Here is a 15,470-nt window from a genome sequence, read left to right on the forward strand (position 1 = left end):
AAGTTGGGGTAGTATTACACATCTTTTATTTAAAGAATGCGTCCATTTCTTCTAGATTGCCTAATTTATTGGCGTATAGCTGTTCATAATATGTTTTTAAAATCGTTTGTATTTCCTTAGCCCTGCTCTGAACACCAGCCTGCTGGTCTCTCAGAGCCCGGATGTGGAAGTGGGGCCTCATCACGTGTTCCCATCTCCCACCCCTCACGTACCTTCCGGGACTGACTTTGGGCTGGGGTGCAGGGTCCCTGGGTCCTCCCCTCTGCCCACCTGAGGCCCTGCTCCTGACACCAGGCCTCTGCATGCTCTGAGACCCGGATGTGGCTGTCTGGACTCCCCAAATGCCCGTCTCCTCCCCGGCCCGCGAGGGGCCTTCCCAGACTGTCCTGTGTTTCTCCGTCCTCCCTCTGCAACCTCATAGGGAATCCCAGCAGGACCTGGGCACTCCCCCTGCCCACCTGAGGGAGGCCCTGTTCCGACGCCAAGGCCTCCTGACTCCCCGAGACCCAGATGCCGATGTCCGGACTCGGCCCGCACTCCCACCCCCCACGGGCCTTCCTGGACTCACACTAGGACCCCACCACCTAGAGCACTCCTCTTTTCTCCCTGAGGGTTCGAACCTTTGCCAGGTGACTGCAGGGCCTCCTCTCTGCCCACCTGACGGAGGCACGCGCCTTAGGCCTGTGTCTCAGAGACCCGGATGCGGAAGTGGGGCCTCACCACGTGTTCCCACGCCCCCCGCCCCCACGACCTTCCCAGGACTGACTCTGGGCTGGGGTGCGGGGTCCCTCGGCCTCTTCCGCATCTTCACCGGGAATCCCAGCAGCACCCGGGGCCCTCCCCTCCGCCCTCAGCATCTGCTCCCGCCACACCAGGCCCCAGGCTCTCGGGTTCCCGGATGTGCCAGGCCTGCCGCACCCGCCGCCACCATCCGGCCCCGTCCCGCTCCCCCGCGGCCTTCCCGGGCTCACCGTGGGCCCTGACCTCTGCCGGGTCCCCTCTGTCCGCCTTAGGGTCCATCCCTCGCCTCCCCTTAGCCCCGGGACCCTCCCCTCAGCCCTCAGCGTCTGCTCCCGCCACACCAGGCCTCAGGCTCTCGGGTACCCGGATGTGCCAGGCCTGCCGCACCCGCCGCCACCATCTGGCCTCATCCCGCTCCTTCATGGCCTTCCCGGGCTCACCGTGGGCCCTGACCTCCGCCGGGTCCCCTCTGTCCTGGGCTCCTGGGTCCCCGCCGTGTCACCGCGTCCCCACCGGCACTCCCTGTGTCCCTGCCCCTCTCAGGCCACTGCCCCAGGCCCCGGCATCGAGGCCTCAGCTCGACGTCGCGTTCCCGCCTTCCCCCGCGTGGTCTCTCAGGGTTCAGAAAGGGCCCCCCCACCCCCCGCCGCCCTCCGGGGCCCCTCCCCCGCCCTCCGAGCCCCCTCCCGGGGCTACCTGCTGCCTGGCTGCCGCCGGCCCGGGCCTGGCCTCCTTCCAGGGGACCCCAATGCGCCCCCCACACAAGGCCCTCCGCTCCCTCAGACCTCCGAGGCGGAAGTCGGCCCACGTCACATCCGGACCCCGTGCCAGGGGTCCCTAAGGGCTGGTTGCACGTCCGCGGGAGATGGGCTCTGCGTGGCGGGGGTAGGAGGACACCTGTGGGAGGCTCCCTGGGTCCTCTCGCGGGTCCTCCCTCCCCGGACTCGGGCGGGCTGCGGCCTCGGCTCTCTGCAGACCTCAGTCGGTGCCCCTTACACCGAGCCTCTCAGGCCCCGACGTGTCGTCCCTGAGCGCCCGAGGGATGGTTGCTGCGGCTCGGGCCCCACCGGCTCTGCAGGTCCCGGGGTGGCCCAGGGCTGCCGGCAGGGGCACAGCAGGGTTCGGCGGCCCCCAGCGTCCTGGCACAGGTCGGCTCTCAGTCCTCACCCAGGAGGCCCTCATCAGGACACAGGCCTGCTGTGCAGCCGCAGCGCCCATAGCCCCGGGGCAGGGGCAGGGGCAGGGGCCGGGAGGAAGCGCCCCTTCCCACGGGGTCCCTTGGCCAGCAGCCAGACTTTAGGGACATCGTGTGAAAGGTTTACTTTCCTGGGGGCGGCCGAGCAGCTGCAAGGGTGTCTAGGGGTGTCCCGTATTGCGGGGCCCACTGCAGGGAGTTTTCCCCTGACATGCTGCGTCATCGGGAGAAACACACCGTCCCTCTCTACCTAGCGTGTGTCCTGTGCACGCGTATGTATAAGGTGTGCAGATTATAGGTGCTGGTATGCAAATGTACGTACATATCACCTAAATACGGACAGCGACACACGTATGTGCGTGTGTGTTCCCGTTATACATGCGTTTGTATATGTATTTATACCAAATGTGGAAGAAGGCGGTCATGTGAGAGACTCAACTGTCCATTGCTTATTTTGAAGATGGAGGAAGCATCTATGAGCCAAACATGGTGGTCACCCTCTGGGTGCTGGAAAAGTCATGAAAACACATTTCTCCGTGGAGACTTCCCAAAGCATCACAGCCCTGCTCATGGCTTGATGTTAGCCCAGTAGGTACTCTCCTGGGACTTCTGACTTCCAACATTTGTGTTGTTCCATTAATGAATTTGTGCTGTACCACTAACTTTGTGGTGATCTGTTACCACAGCAATAGGAAAGTAATACAGTTTCAAAGAAACAGGAAAAACTAAGGAACTATCACATATTGGAGGACATGGAGGGGACATAACGACTGCATGTAATGGTGCCATCCTGGGTTGCAAAGAAAAAGGGCACATTCCTGCCCCTTTGCCCCCAGGGCTCTTGGCCCCTTGGCCACTGTATGGTCCCTCCGACTGTACCACCACTCTGGACAATTGCAGGTGGCCAATTGGGAAATACACAGAAGTCTGTGGCTGAGGTGCAGAGACAAGACCACCCATGAGGACAGTGCGTGCCTCCCCCCACATTCCTCCTTGCAGGATCAAGGATCCGATCCCCCCAGTGAGAGAAAATGAGAGACAAGGTTGAGGGACTAGGTCTTGACAGTTGGAGAATGGCCAGCACGAAGCTGGGAGTGTAGGAAACTGCATGAGGCTGTTTCTACAGGAGCCTCGGGAGCCAAGGGATTCGTTACCACACTGTGAGCTCACAGAGCACAGTCACTGTCTTCTCTTACTACGGGACTTAAGTCAGGCACACGTCTCCTTAGGTGCAAGACTCCAGATTCTGCACCTTTAAGGTGCAAGGCTGGGGTGGAGGTGTTCAAAAGAGGAGCTGCCCACAGGAAACTACCTGTCCCCGGTGGTTCTTGTCAGAGAACTGGGACTCTGATAAACCTACCTGGCCCCTGTCTCTGGAGCTCTTGAATGGTCAAGAATACTCATTATTTAAGTGTCTGAACTGATGAACAATTTGGCTTTTGATGCTTTTGGGCGTTGATATCACCTGTAACTCAGTATGCATTTCCTTACATGTCTGGAAAGTATTTCTTTCTACCAGAGCATGAGCTACAGGGTAAGCTGGACCCCAAGATGAGTCTTTGTTTCCTCACCTTTATTTAGCTTTATGACTCAGGGCATGTTATATGAGCTTTTGGTGCCTCAGTGCTTTTTCCCTATTCTGTATTTGAATAGTCACTGGGAACTCCTCGAGGCTGGCAATTAGACTCTTCTAGAGGGTGGTCCGGATAGCTGGATGACAAACAGAGTCCCTCAGATTTGACAGCTGACAAACCTGTATATGTTACTCATCCTTAAAACTAACTTATATAATAATACACATTCTCCCTTGATTGCTGGAAAGCCTAATTAGAAATTGTGAAATGTACCCAAGTTTTCAGATTAAAGGTGATACATCATGGGAAATCATTAGTTGATACTTTGATTGATTATGATCAATCAATAATAATGATACTCTCAAGCTTTCCTTATATAAATCGCATAAAATTGCCTATTTCAAACTCTGCTATTGTGTAAAGTGTGACATAGCAATATTGTGCAATGTTTTCCATAGTATTATTATTGTGTAAAGTTTTATTATTACTATATTATGATAATAATATTTATTATTATTTATATAATATAAGTAATATAATTATATTATAATTATATATAATTATAATAGAAATTATTTATAAGTTAATAATAAATATATAATTATAATATCAATAATATAATTGATATTATAATAACAATGAGATTATTCCGTAAAATTTCCCATCTTGTATAAAGTTTTCCATATTAATACTTGAAGAATGCTGAAGGGGATCCCTGGGTGGCTCAGCGGTTTGGCACCTGCCTTTGGCCCAGGGCACGATCCTGGAGACCCAGGATCGAATCCCACACCAGGCTCCCAGTGCATGGAGCCTGCTTCTCCCTCTGCCTGTGTCTCTGCCTCTCTCTCTCTGTGACTATCATAAATAAATAAAAATTTAAAAAAAAAAGAATGCTGAAGGTATTGCTAACTAAAAGAACACATGCAAAGACTGGGATTTTAAGTTTGATTCAATACATTGAAGGAAATTTTCACCAAATCACTGGTGACAACTAAGCAAAGCTGGTTCATTGAAAAGATCCAAAATATTGACAAACATTTAGTAAAACAGAGAGAAAAAAGAAGACTCAACTACTAAAATAAAAAATAGAAGTCGGGGTAGTATTAAAGATTTTTTTAAAGAATATTTTATTTATTTATTTATGAGAGAGGCAGAGACATACGCAGAGGGAGAAGCAGGCTTCGTGTGGGAAGCCTGATGTGGGACAGGAACCCAGGACCCCGGGATCACGCCTTGAGCCAAAGGCAGATGCTGAAGTCCTGAGCCACCTAGGTGCCCCAGTATTATAGTTCTTAAATAAACAAAAAGGATTCTAAGAGAGTACTTATACTTATACTACAAGAAGTTATATAACCTGGGATCCCTGGGTGGCGCAGCGGTTTGGCGCCTGCCTTTGGCCCAGGGCGCGATCCTGGGGACCTGGGATCGAATCCCACGTCGGGCTCCTGGTGCATGGAGCCTGCTTCTCCCTTTGCCTGTGTCTCTGCCTCATTCTCTCTCTCTGTGACTATCACAAATAAATTTTAAAAAATTTTAAAAAATTAAAAATTAAAAAAAAGAAGTTATATAACCTAAATGAACTGGATACATTTTTAAAAACATAAACAACCAAAAGTAACTCAAGAAGTAAAGAAAACTCAAACAGATCTAAAAGGCAAGGAGAATGAATCTGGTTTCAAAAATCTTCCAAGAATGAACATCCCAAGACCAGGTGACTTCACTCATGAATTCCACGAATATTTGAAAAAAAGAACTTCTACAAATCCTTAATTTCTTCCCACACTATGGAAGAGGAGGGAATACTTCCTATCTCGTTCTGTGAGGTCAGCAGTACCGAGGTAGTAAAGCCTGACAAAGACATCAAAAAAAAGTAAACTGACACCCTTTCATGATAAAAAAAAAAACTTTCAAGAAACTAGAAATAAAACTTTTACATGATAAAAGGCATTCACGAAAAATCCACATCTTAACATACTGAATGGTCAAAGACTGAAATTTTCCCATTAAGCCAAGAAATAAGAAATAAGCCAAGGGCCACCTACATGGCTCAGTCGATTAAGCAGCTGGCTCTTGATTTCTACTCAGGTCATGATCTCAGGATTGTGAGATCAGGCCCTGCATTGGGCTCCATGCTCAGGGGTGTCTGCCTGAGATTCTTTCTTCTTCTCCCTCTCCTTCTCTCCCTCCCTCTCTCTCTAAAATAAGTAATAAATAAATATTCCTTAAAAGCTGAGAATGCCTGCTTTTGCTACTTTTATTTTATTATACTGGAAGTGCTAGCCAGAATCATTAGGAAAAAAAATTCTTTAATAAATAATAAATAAATAATCATAATAATAAAGATATACCAAGTGGGGGGAAAAGTAAAAAAAGAAGTAAAAGCAGAAGAAAATACTTAAAAATAAGTTTATCCAAGGAAATATAAGACTTGGGAACTAAAAAGTACAACATACTGCTCAAAGTAATTAAAGAAGATTTCAGGATATGGAAAGATATCTTGCGTTCATTGAGCTGAAGACTTAATTTTGTTAAGATAGAAGTTGTACTAAAGCAATTTACAGATTCACTACAATACCTATAAGAAATACAAACAATCCTGTTTGAAGAAATGGAAAAGCTGATTGCAAAGTGTATACGAGGGACGCCTGGGTGGCTCAGGGGTTGAGCATCTGCCTTTGGCTCAGGTGGTGATCTCAAGGTCCTGGGATCGAGTCCCACAGGGAGTCGGCTTCTCCCTCTGCCTATGTCTCTACCTCTCTCTCTGTGTCTCTCATGAATAAATAAGTAAAATCTAATAAATAAATGAATGTATAAGTAAATAAAGTGTCTGTGGAGGGCAGATGCCCCTTTGGGTAATTATGTTGGTATCCTCTGGGTAAATACCTCATAGTAAAGAACCAAGATGTCCATCAATAGATAAATAGATAAAGAAGATGTAGATATATATGTATATATGTATATGGAATATCACGGTCTGGCACATTGGTGGTAGGAATGAAAAATGGTGCAGCTGTTGTGAAAGATGTTTGCCAGTGGTAAAAGTCTATCAGATTGTCAAAAAGTTAAACTTTTTAAAATTTATATTTATATATTTTTTTATATTTATATTTTTTACTTTAATTTATATGATGTATCAGTTCCACTCCTATGTATATGCTGAAAAAAATGGAAAACAGGTATTCAAACAAATACCTGTGTACAAATGTTCACAAAAATTCACAGTAGCAAAAGGATGAAACGACCCAAATATCCATCAATTTGAGAATGAATAAGCAAGATGTATAGGCTTATAATGGAATATTCAGCTGCAAAAAAGAATGAAGTCCCGTTACAGGCTTTAGCATGGATGCACCTTGAAAACTGCTGAGTGCAAGAAGCCAGACACAAAGATATCATATTGCAAATTCCGATTATATGAAATACACAGAACGGGTATATTCATAGAGAAAGCAGAGTAGCAGCTGACAGAGTCTGAGGGAGGAGTGAATGGGCAGTGACCACTTAACAGATGCAAGGTTTGCTTTTGGAACCACACAGAGGCTATAGTCATACAACACCGCAAATGTATGAAATGGCACTGAATTGGACACTTTAGAATGATTTCTATTGTGTTATGTGTATTTACCTTAAATTAAAAAAATAAATATTGATAAATGCTGTGAAACAAGAAAACATGAATCCTCTGGAAACCAAGGAGTGCCTTCCCCTTCTCTCAATTGCCCTTTGCCCTCAACCTAGGGTCAAGCTCCGTGGCCTGACATGCTGGGTGAAAGGTCTAGCCCCAGCCTCTGCATCTGGCCTCGTCTTCTGCCTTCCACCACACTGTAGCCTTTCTCTTTCCGTACATGGAACTGTTTTCTCTGACATTGAGCAACCAGGTCCTCATTATCTCAACTACATCCACTATTCACTCCCACCTAGTAAACATATGAGCAATTAGAGAATTGCTAAGTCCTACTCCTGTGAAACACAGATATACTAATTGGGGTGCAAAACTCATGTCCCCTTCAATGCAGTTTGGCTGTTCTTACAAGAAATATACACAGTAACGGATGAGTCCATATAACAGGGACCTTGGCATTGATCTTGGACCCTCTGTTAACTGGGGACAGATGAATTTAAGGAGCAAGGGGATTCGAGGACACTGGTGAGAGGGTTTAATTCATCTGCTGGCCATGTGCACAGGAAAGATGGACCGCTGGGCACAGGCTAGAGGTACAAACTTACATAGGGGCCAGTGAAGATTTTTCAGGTGTGGCTGAGTCTTGACTAGCCGGACATCCCAAGACACTCTCTCTGCTACAGGGCACATGGCAGAGAATGGCTGGTGGTGACAAGACCGATCAGTAAAAATAAAATCTATCACCTGTCCAGGTGTGAGCTGCTGAGAGCATGACTGAGACAGGGACTGGGGGTGGAGAGAACAGAGACACAGAATGTACTCACGAGCCCTTCACTGCCTTCCTCAGAGAGGACATTTTTCCAACAGCCACCTGCTGCCCACAAGCTTCACTTCCTCGTCACTCCTGGAGCCATGTAATCGGAGACTACATTTTTGCTTGAACTCCATCCTCCTTGCCAGCGAGGCTTCTCCTTTAGTTTAGCAAACCTAACTGTGGTTTTGGCTTCATTCACCCAGAAGGCACCACCAGATCTCAGCAAGAAGGACTACACAGTTGTGAGCAAAATCTTAAAACATCCCTAAAGAGTTACTGTGTCCCTTCTATCTCCACTACAGTGTCTTATATGATACTCTGGAATGTAGTCTGCAGGTTATGGTCCTTCTCTGGTTGTTTAAATGTTTTAAGTTGGAATCTTTAAATTGGCAGACTTTTTCTTCTTTTGAAATCCCTTTCCATCCCTGAATGAAGAGCAGGAAACAAGGAACCAGAGCATACTTACTGGTAATGATTGCTTTTCTGCTTCAAAACTTTATTACTCAGAAAGTGTCACTTTCCTCACATATGCACACAGAGATAAATATGAATACATCTCCCAGCTTCCTCATAGTCAAATTTCATAAGCAGTATGCGCTAAAGCAAGACATTACTCAGCAGAACACACAGGTGAAAGCTGACAGTGTCTCTCTAGCACTCGGTTCTCCTACGGTCATATTGTAAATTCTGCACTTGTCCACAGCCCGCATGTATAATGTGTCTCATATAGTTTCAGCAATTAAACTGTCTATAAAATGAGCTTGAAACACACTTGATTAATCCTTTACAAGGTGAGGGGTTATCCGTGGTTACTTTTTTTAAAAAAGATCTTATTTATTGATTCATGAGAGACACACAGAGACGCAGAGACAGAAGCAGAGGGAGAAGCAGGCTCCCTGTGGGGAGCCCAATGCAGGACTTGATCCCAGGACCCCAGGATCTAGAACCTTAGCCGAAGGCAGACGCTCAACCACTGAGCCACCCAGACATCCCTCTAGGTTTCAATTGAATGGATGACTATCTTCAGGTATCCACAAGTAGCCAGAATATCCCCTAAAGAGATGGCCTGCTACATTCTAATCTCTGTAGAGAGAATAAAACGTGACGTTCGTTCTTTATGTGGAGGAGTCCCCTGCTCTAGATTACAATGTCGCAACTCTGGGCTTCCCAGGCCATTTCTCTAGCTAGAGGGCTGAACCCAAAGCCCAAGTTCAGGGAAATCAGGAAAAGGACCATGCTAATCCTCACTCCCTTCACCAACTGGACTCTGCGTCCTTCCCGCTCTCCCTCCGTAAAACCCTTTGCCAACCGTTGACAACTCTTTGAGGTCCCACCCAGAGCAAGCTATCTAGGGTGAGATCTTGAGGACACTGTATCACCTCTCTGAGAAGTTGAGAAACTATCTAAAATGAGAACAAACATGTTTCCCACAGACTGTTTGCCGTAACTGTTGTGATAAGTACAATACCAGTGCCCACAAAAGCTGTGCTGAATTGAGAGTGGCTATAACCTCAAGCTCCCGTTGTTTCCTTGTAGGCATCCATGGAATTGTCTTTTAGCATGAGAAAAAGATCATAGTACCCAAATAGGTTTTTATACACACACACACACACACACACACACACACACACACCATGAGTGGAAAGTCAAGAATGTCTTGAGTGTAAGGAGCACAAGTATAAAGTATCGAGGGATAAAGGACTCATGGCTACTGCAGCCTAGTTGGAGTTTGAAACTCTATGGCACTGTAGATATGTCTGTATTGTGGGGGGCTCGAACATCTGATTGGATCCTGGAAACAATAGAAGCATCCTTTATTTCAAAAAACAAGCAATAGCTATTCTTGTGTTCCTTTTCAGCTTTGGTTGTCAGCTCTACTCGCAAACTGCCAGACACATCCCACACACAGCCAGCCAGTCACAGACATGTGAAGACTCTTCTTACCATCTCCTGCTGAGTTCAGGAAGAACTTCATGGAATGAATGCTCTCTTCTCTTACCCAGAGAGGCACTCTCTTTGGAATGCTTCATTCTTCCCTTTCTGCCTGTCTCTTCCACAGGCCAGTTTCATCTATCTAGTTCATGAAGTGACAGTTAAGTCACTCCGAAATTTGAGAGCCTTTTCAAGTGATGAAAATGTTCTGGAGTTAGTTAGAGGTAATGGTCCACAATCTAGTGAATATAGTAAAAAGCACTGAATTGTACACTTTATTTTTATCTTTTAAAAAGGTTTTATTCATTATATGGTCTCATTTATTTGGGGAATATAAAACATAGTGAAAGGGAATAAAGGGGAAAGGAGAAAAAATGAGTGGGATATATCAGAAAGGGAGATAGAACATGAGAGACTCCCAACTCTGGGAAAGGAACAAGGTGTGGTAGAAAGGGAGGTGGGTGGGGGGTGGGGGTGACTGGGTGATGGGCACTGAGGGGGGCACTTGATGGGATGAGCACTGGGTGTTATGCTATATGTTGGCAAATTTAACTCCAATAAAAAATAAAAAATAAAAAAAGGTTTTATTTATTTATTTGAGATGGAGAAAGAGAGGACACAGGCAGGGTAGAGAGGCAGAGGAAGAGGGAGAAGCAGACACCCCCTCATCTCCCACTGAACAGGGAGCCCGATGCAGGGCTTGATCCCAGGACACCCGGATCATGACCTGAGCTGAAGGCAGACACTTAACCAACTGGGCCACCCAGGTGCCCCTGAATCGTATACTTTAAAATGGTAAATTAGATGGCATGTGAATGAAATCTCAATAAAGAATAAGAAAGTGAAAACAGGAGATGAGAGGGAAAGAGCACAGATGGAGAGGCCCTGGGTGGTGCAGCCTGCTGAGACTGCTGGCAGCTGAGACAGTGAAGACTCGGGGAAAACCCTGACATCACAGGCCCTACAGTTAGCACAGGGAAAGGCAGCTCACCACTGGAAGATTTTGAAACTCGTAGCAACAACAAAACTTGGACCCAGCTAAACTACCAAGTAGATTTGCTACTCTCCACACACTAACAGCCTAGCGAAGAAGAGGCATGACAATTTCCAGTCATAAATGCTATTTACTTCAGTCTCTGCTGTACTCCTACAGATGAAGTCTGGCTGCAAATCAATAAAAAATATTACAAAAAACCAACACTCCAAAATCAGGAACAGTCAACCCACTGCCAATAGAAAAAACAATAAAAGAACTGTACTCCAAGGTGCTCTATATTCTAGCTATATTAGGAAGAAATTTTTATTTAATTGTTTTAAGATTTTATTTATCTATGCATGAGAGACACAGGGACAGGCAGAGACACAGGCAGAGAGAGAAGCAGGCTCCCTGCAGGGAGCCTGATGTGAGCTTTGATCCTGGGACCTTGTGGATCACAGCCTGAGCCGAAGGCAGACACCCAATCACTGAGCCACCCAGGTGCCCCAGGAAGAAACTTTAAGTCACCTAAGATTAACATGTTAAATAATCTAGAAGAATAGATGAAATGATGTGCATGAAGAGATCAGTAATTTTAACACAGATGTAAGCAATAGACAACCAAATGGAAACGCTAGAATTGAAAAACAATATCTGCTAAAAGGATTATAAACACACTGAACATGGTAGAGGAAAGACAGAATCAACTTGAGATAAGTAAATTAGAAATTATTCAAATGAAATACAAAGAGGAAAAAACAATAACTGAAAAGTAGTATATAGAGCATCCAAAAGTGGTGAGATAATATGAAATGATGTAGTTTGTGTGTTATTCTGGAGTTCCAAAATAAGAAAGAGGTAAAGAACAGGGTAGACGATATATCTGAAGAGCTGATAGGCAAGAATTTTCTAAAGTCAGCAAAAGGGAAAATACACACACAGATTCAATTAGCACATGAAACACTAAAAAGGGACACACAAAACCCAAACTCTTGAAAATGAAAGAGAAGTTTCCATGAAGGAAACAAGGGCAACAAGAAGAAAAAAATATTACAGACAGAGAAAAATGGGAATTATGGTAGATTTTCATCCAGAATGCAAAAGAGTGATTTTTAAAGTGTTAAAAGGAGGAGAATATACCTTCTAAATCCAGATTCTGGTATCTAGTGAAAAATTTGTTCAAAGCTCAACGGGGGGGGTGTGCCCTGGGTGGCTCGGTCAGTTGAGCATCCAATTCTTGGTTTCAACTCAGGTCATGATCTTGTAGGTCCTGGGATCCTGCACCAGAGTGTGCTCCTCACTCAGCAGGGAGTCTGCTTGAAAGATTCTCTTCCTCTGCCCCTTCCCATACTTGTGCAGCTACACCCACTCTCTCTAAAATAATGAAATAAGTCTTTAAAAAGGATGACATGTCCCTCAAAAAAAATTTACTGACAAAAGCTGAGAAAATTCATTGCCAGAAATACACTATAAGAAATGTTAAAGACAATTCTTCATGCAGATGGAGTATACTAATATGTGTAAATGTACAAAGAACGACAAGCACCAGAAATTGTAAAAATGAGGGTAAATATAAAAGACATTTTCATCTTATATTTAGACACTTTAAAAGATAATTAACTGTCCAAAACAAAGGTTGGCCAACGGCTACCTCTAGGCCAAATCCAGACTGCGGCATGTTTGTATTCAGCCTTTGAAATCAGAATAGTTTTAAAGGCTTGTATCTTTAATGGACTTTGCAATCTGCAAAACCTACAATATTTACTATCTATCTTATTATGGGAAAAATGTGCTGACTTCGGGCATAAAGCAAGAATAGCCACAATATATTGAAGCCTTTGCAAAAAAATGAACAAATAAAACTTGTGACAATAGTATAAGGGATGAGAGGGAGGAAATGGAATATCCTTATTGTTTTAAGGATATTATATTATGCCTAAGTTGGAATAATATTATTTGAAGGCACGCTAATAAGTAAAACTTGATACTGCAAAAACAGACTACAAAAATCCAAAAGATATACAACTATCAACCAATTTACTGCATAAAATGGATGCTGAGTGAAGTAAGTCAATCGGAGAAGGACAAACATTGTATGTTCTCATTCATTTGGGGAATATAAATAATAGTGAAAGGGTATATAAGGGAAGGGAGAAGAAATGTGTGGGAAATATCAGAAAGGGAGACAGAACATAAAGACTCCTAACTCTGGGAAACGAACTAGGGGTGGTGGAAGGGGAGGAGGGCGGGGGGTGGGGGTGAATGGGTGACGGGCAGTGAGGGGAGCACTTGACGGGATGAGCACTGGGTGTTATTCTGTATGTTGGTAAATTGAACACCAATAAAAATAAATTTATTAGTAAAAAAATAAAATAAAATGGAATAATAAAAAATTGGCAATTTATCAGAAAAAAGTTTGCAAAAAGGGGAGAAGGGTCAAAGACAAGATGGATGAATAGAAAGCAACAAGCAAGTGGTACATTTAAAACAACCCTCTCAATCATTAAATGGAAATGATCTAGGGTCAAGATCAAGTAAGAGTACTCTTCCTTGTCTATTCCACTGAAAGCAACTATAAACCTTAGAGAAAAAAAATATGGAGCAGCCACCTGAGAACAACAAAAAATAAGTATTATATACAGGCATGTATTTTCTTGCTCTGTCAGCTGGGAGAGTCGAGAAGCAAGGACGTACCAGGGGCAATGGACCCCTGCAGCATCAGTTTCTAATCTTATTTCCCAATAAAGAAAACCAGGGATCCTTAAAGAAATAAATGATTCTAAGGCTCATGCAGAAAATAGACAAGATAAGCCTGGGACATCTTGTCATGCCAGAATATAAGGAAATGCTCAAAACGAACAAACAAATAAAACAATGATGAGCATAAGACAAAGGGCCACAGGAGTCAATGAAAAGAGCTCCCAGTGGGCAAATCTGGAAAAATTTGAACAAATAAGTAAAATTTTACTGCATTATAAACCAAAGCATAAAATAAATATCCATGAGGACAAATTTCTTATGCCAAAGAATTCCAAATCCTTATTAATGTAGATAGTCTCCCACTCAAGGAGATGAAACCTAATCCTTACTCTCTAACTATGGCCTGCACATAGTCACTTCCTTCCAGATAATGGCGGAAAGAGAAAGAAAAAAACATTTGGTGGAGAAGCCTAACCAACACCATCTCAGCCAGATGATCAAGATCACCATCATCAGGGATGAGTCATATTGATAGAATGTACCCTTGATAGGATGTGATGAGAAGAGCACTTGACCTTTCTAGGCTTCCTCCCCCAAACTCATAACAATAGCCTACTTATGAGAAAGACATCAGAAAAATTCAAATAGAGGGATATTCTGCAGTATACCTAACTAGTACTCAAAATTGTCATCATCAAAAAGAATGGAAAGTCGGAGAAACTGTCACTGCAAAGAGGATCTTAAGGATCATGACAGTTACATGGAATGTGGTTTACTCGACATGATCTTGTAACTGAAAAAGGACATTAGGTAAAAACTAAATATACAAATGTAAAAAATAATAATATAAATATTAAATAATAAACAATTAAAGGATTGGATTAAGATAAATGTTAAATAGAAATATACCTGAAACATAAAATCGATATGAAGATGCATATCATATGAAAATAAAATGTAAAACCTATCTATCTTAGAGAAGGTATGGCCTACAAAGCCAAAAATGTTTATAGTCTAGCCTTTTATGGGAAATATATGTTGACCACCGGTGCAGAGCGAACTAGCATGAATATACTCAGGGATTTATCACGTAGGGCAAAGGAAAGCCCTGGCCCAAAGCTGAAACCCTGTGGCGGAGCCTCAGCAACAGCAGGGCAGATACCTTAAACAGGGAGGGAAGGTAACAGTGTGTCTCTGCAAAGAAAAGCTTTGGTACCAAAAATTGGGAGGTGACTACTTTGCTATTTTTCTCTCAATTATCCCACCACTTGGCAACCAAGGCCAATCCATTCAAGGGAGTAATCAACAGAGTGGGGAGACTATAGATCCCCTCCTAGTTAGAGGACCAGGAAAGGAATGTCCTGGTTAGCCAGGGGAGGGGGAAATGGAAAATGGGGCAAATACAAGCAAGGGATAAAGTTCCGTAGGAAGTCTTGATTTTACCTGAGTTGCTCATGCTGGAATCTCACCACAAGGATGCCAAAAGCTTGGAGAACCAAAACATCAGCCAGGGCTCAGCCTGGGCCCTGGGTTAGTCAGAAACACTATGGATCCAAATATCACTGCTCCATCACAGCAAAATGCACGTTTATTTCAAGCACATATGGTGCATTCTCCAGGATCCACTATATCCTGTGTCATCAAAATGCTTTTTAAATTTAAATGATCCAGGGTCGCCTGGGTGGCTCAGTGGTTGAGCGTCTCCCTTCTGTGCAGGTCATGATACCAGGGTCCTGGGATGGAGTTTTGCATCGAGCTCACCACAGGGAGCCTGCTTCTCCCTCTGCCTATGTCTCTGCCTCTCTCTTGGTGTCCCTCATGAATAAATAAATAAAATCTTAAAAAAAATAAATTTAAATGATCCATAGGATATCTTCTGATAATAAAGGAATCAAACTAGAAATCAAACAGTAGAG

The 15,470-nt window shown here is 44.2% G+C and overlaps 1 protein-coding gene across 2 annotated transcripts in view; it reads right to left on the reverse strand.

The window, feature by feature from the left end:
- LOC144309216 (melanoma-associated antigen 10-like) overlaps window positions 1-1,815 on the reverse strand; it is a 40,321-nt gene extending 38,506 nt beyond the window's left edge. The window contains exon 1 of one of the 2 annotated variants that reach the window (XM_077890431.1): window positions 1,438-1,815. The gene's annotated coding sequence lies outside the window, so the exon portion shown is untranslated. Of the gene's footprint in view, window positions 1-1,181; window positions 1,308-1,437 lie in introns of those variants that run through there. The other variant, XM_077890432.1, reaches the window with a different exon arrangement.
- Window positions 1,816-15,470: the final 13,655 nt, after the last annotated feature.

Source organism: Canis aureus, chromosome X (assembly GCF_053574225.1).
Source record: "Canis aureus isolate CA01 chromosome X, VMU_Caureus_v.1.0, whole genome shotgun sequence".
NCBI lineage: Eukaryota > Metazoa > Chordata > Mammalia > Carnivora > Canidae > Canis > Canis aureus.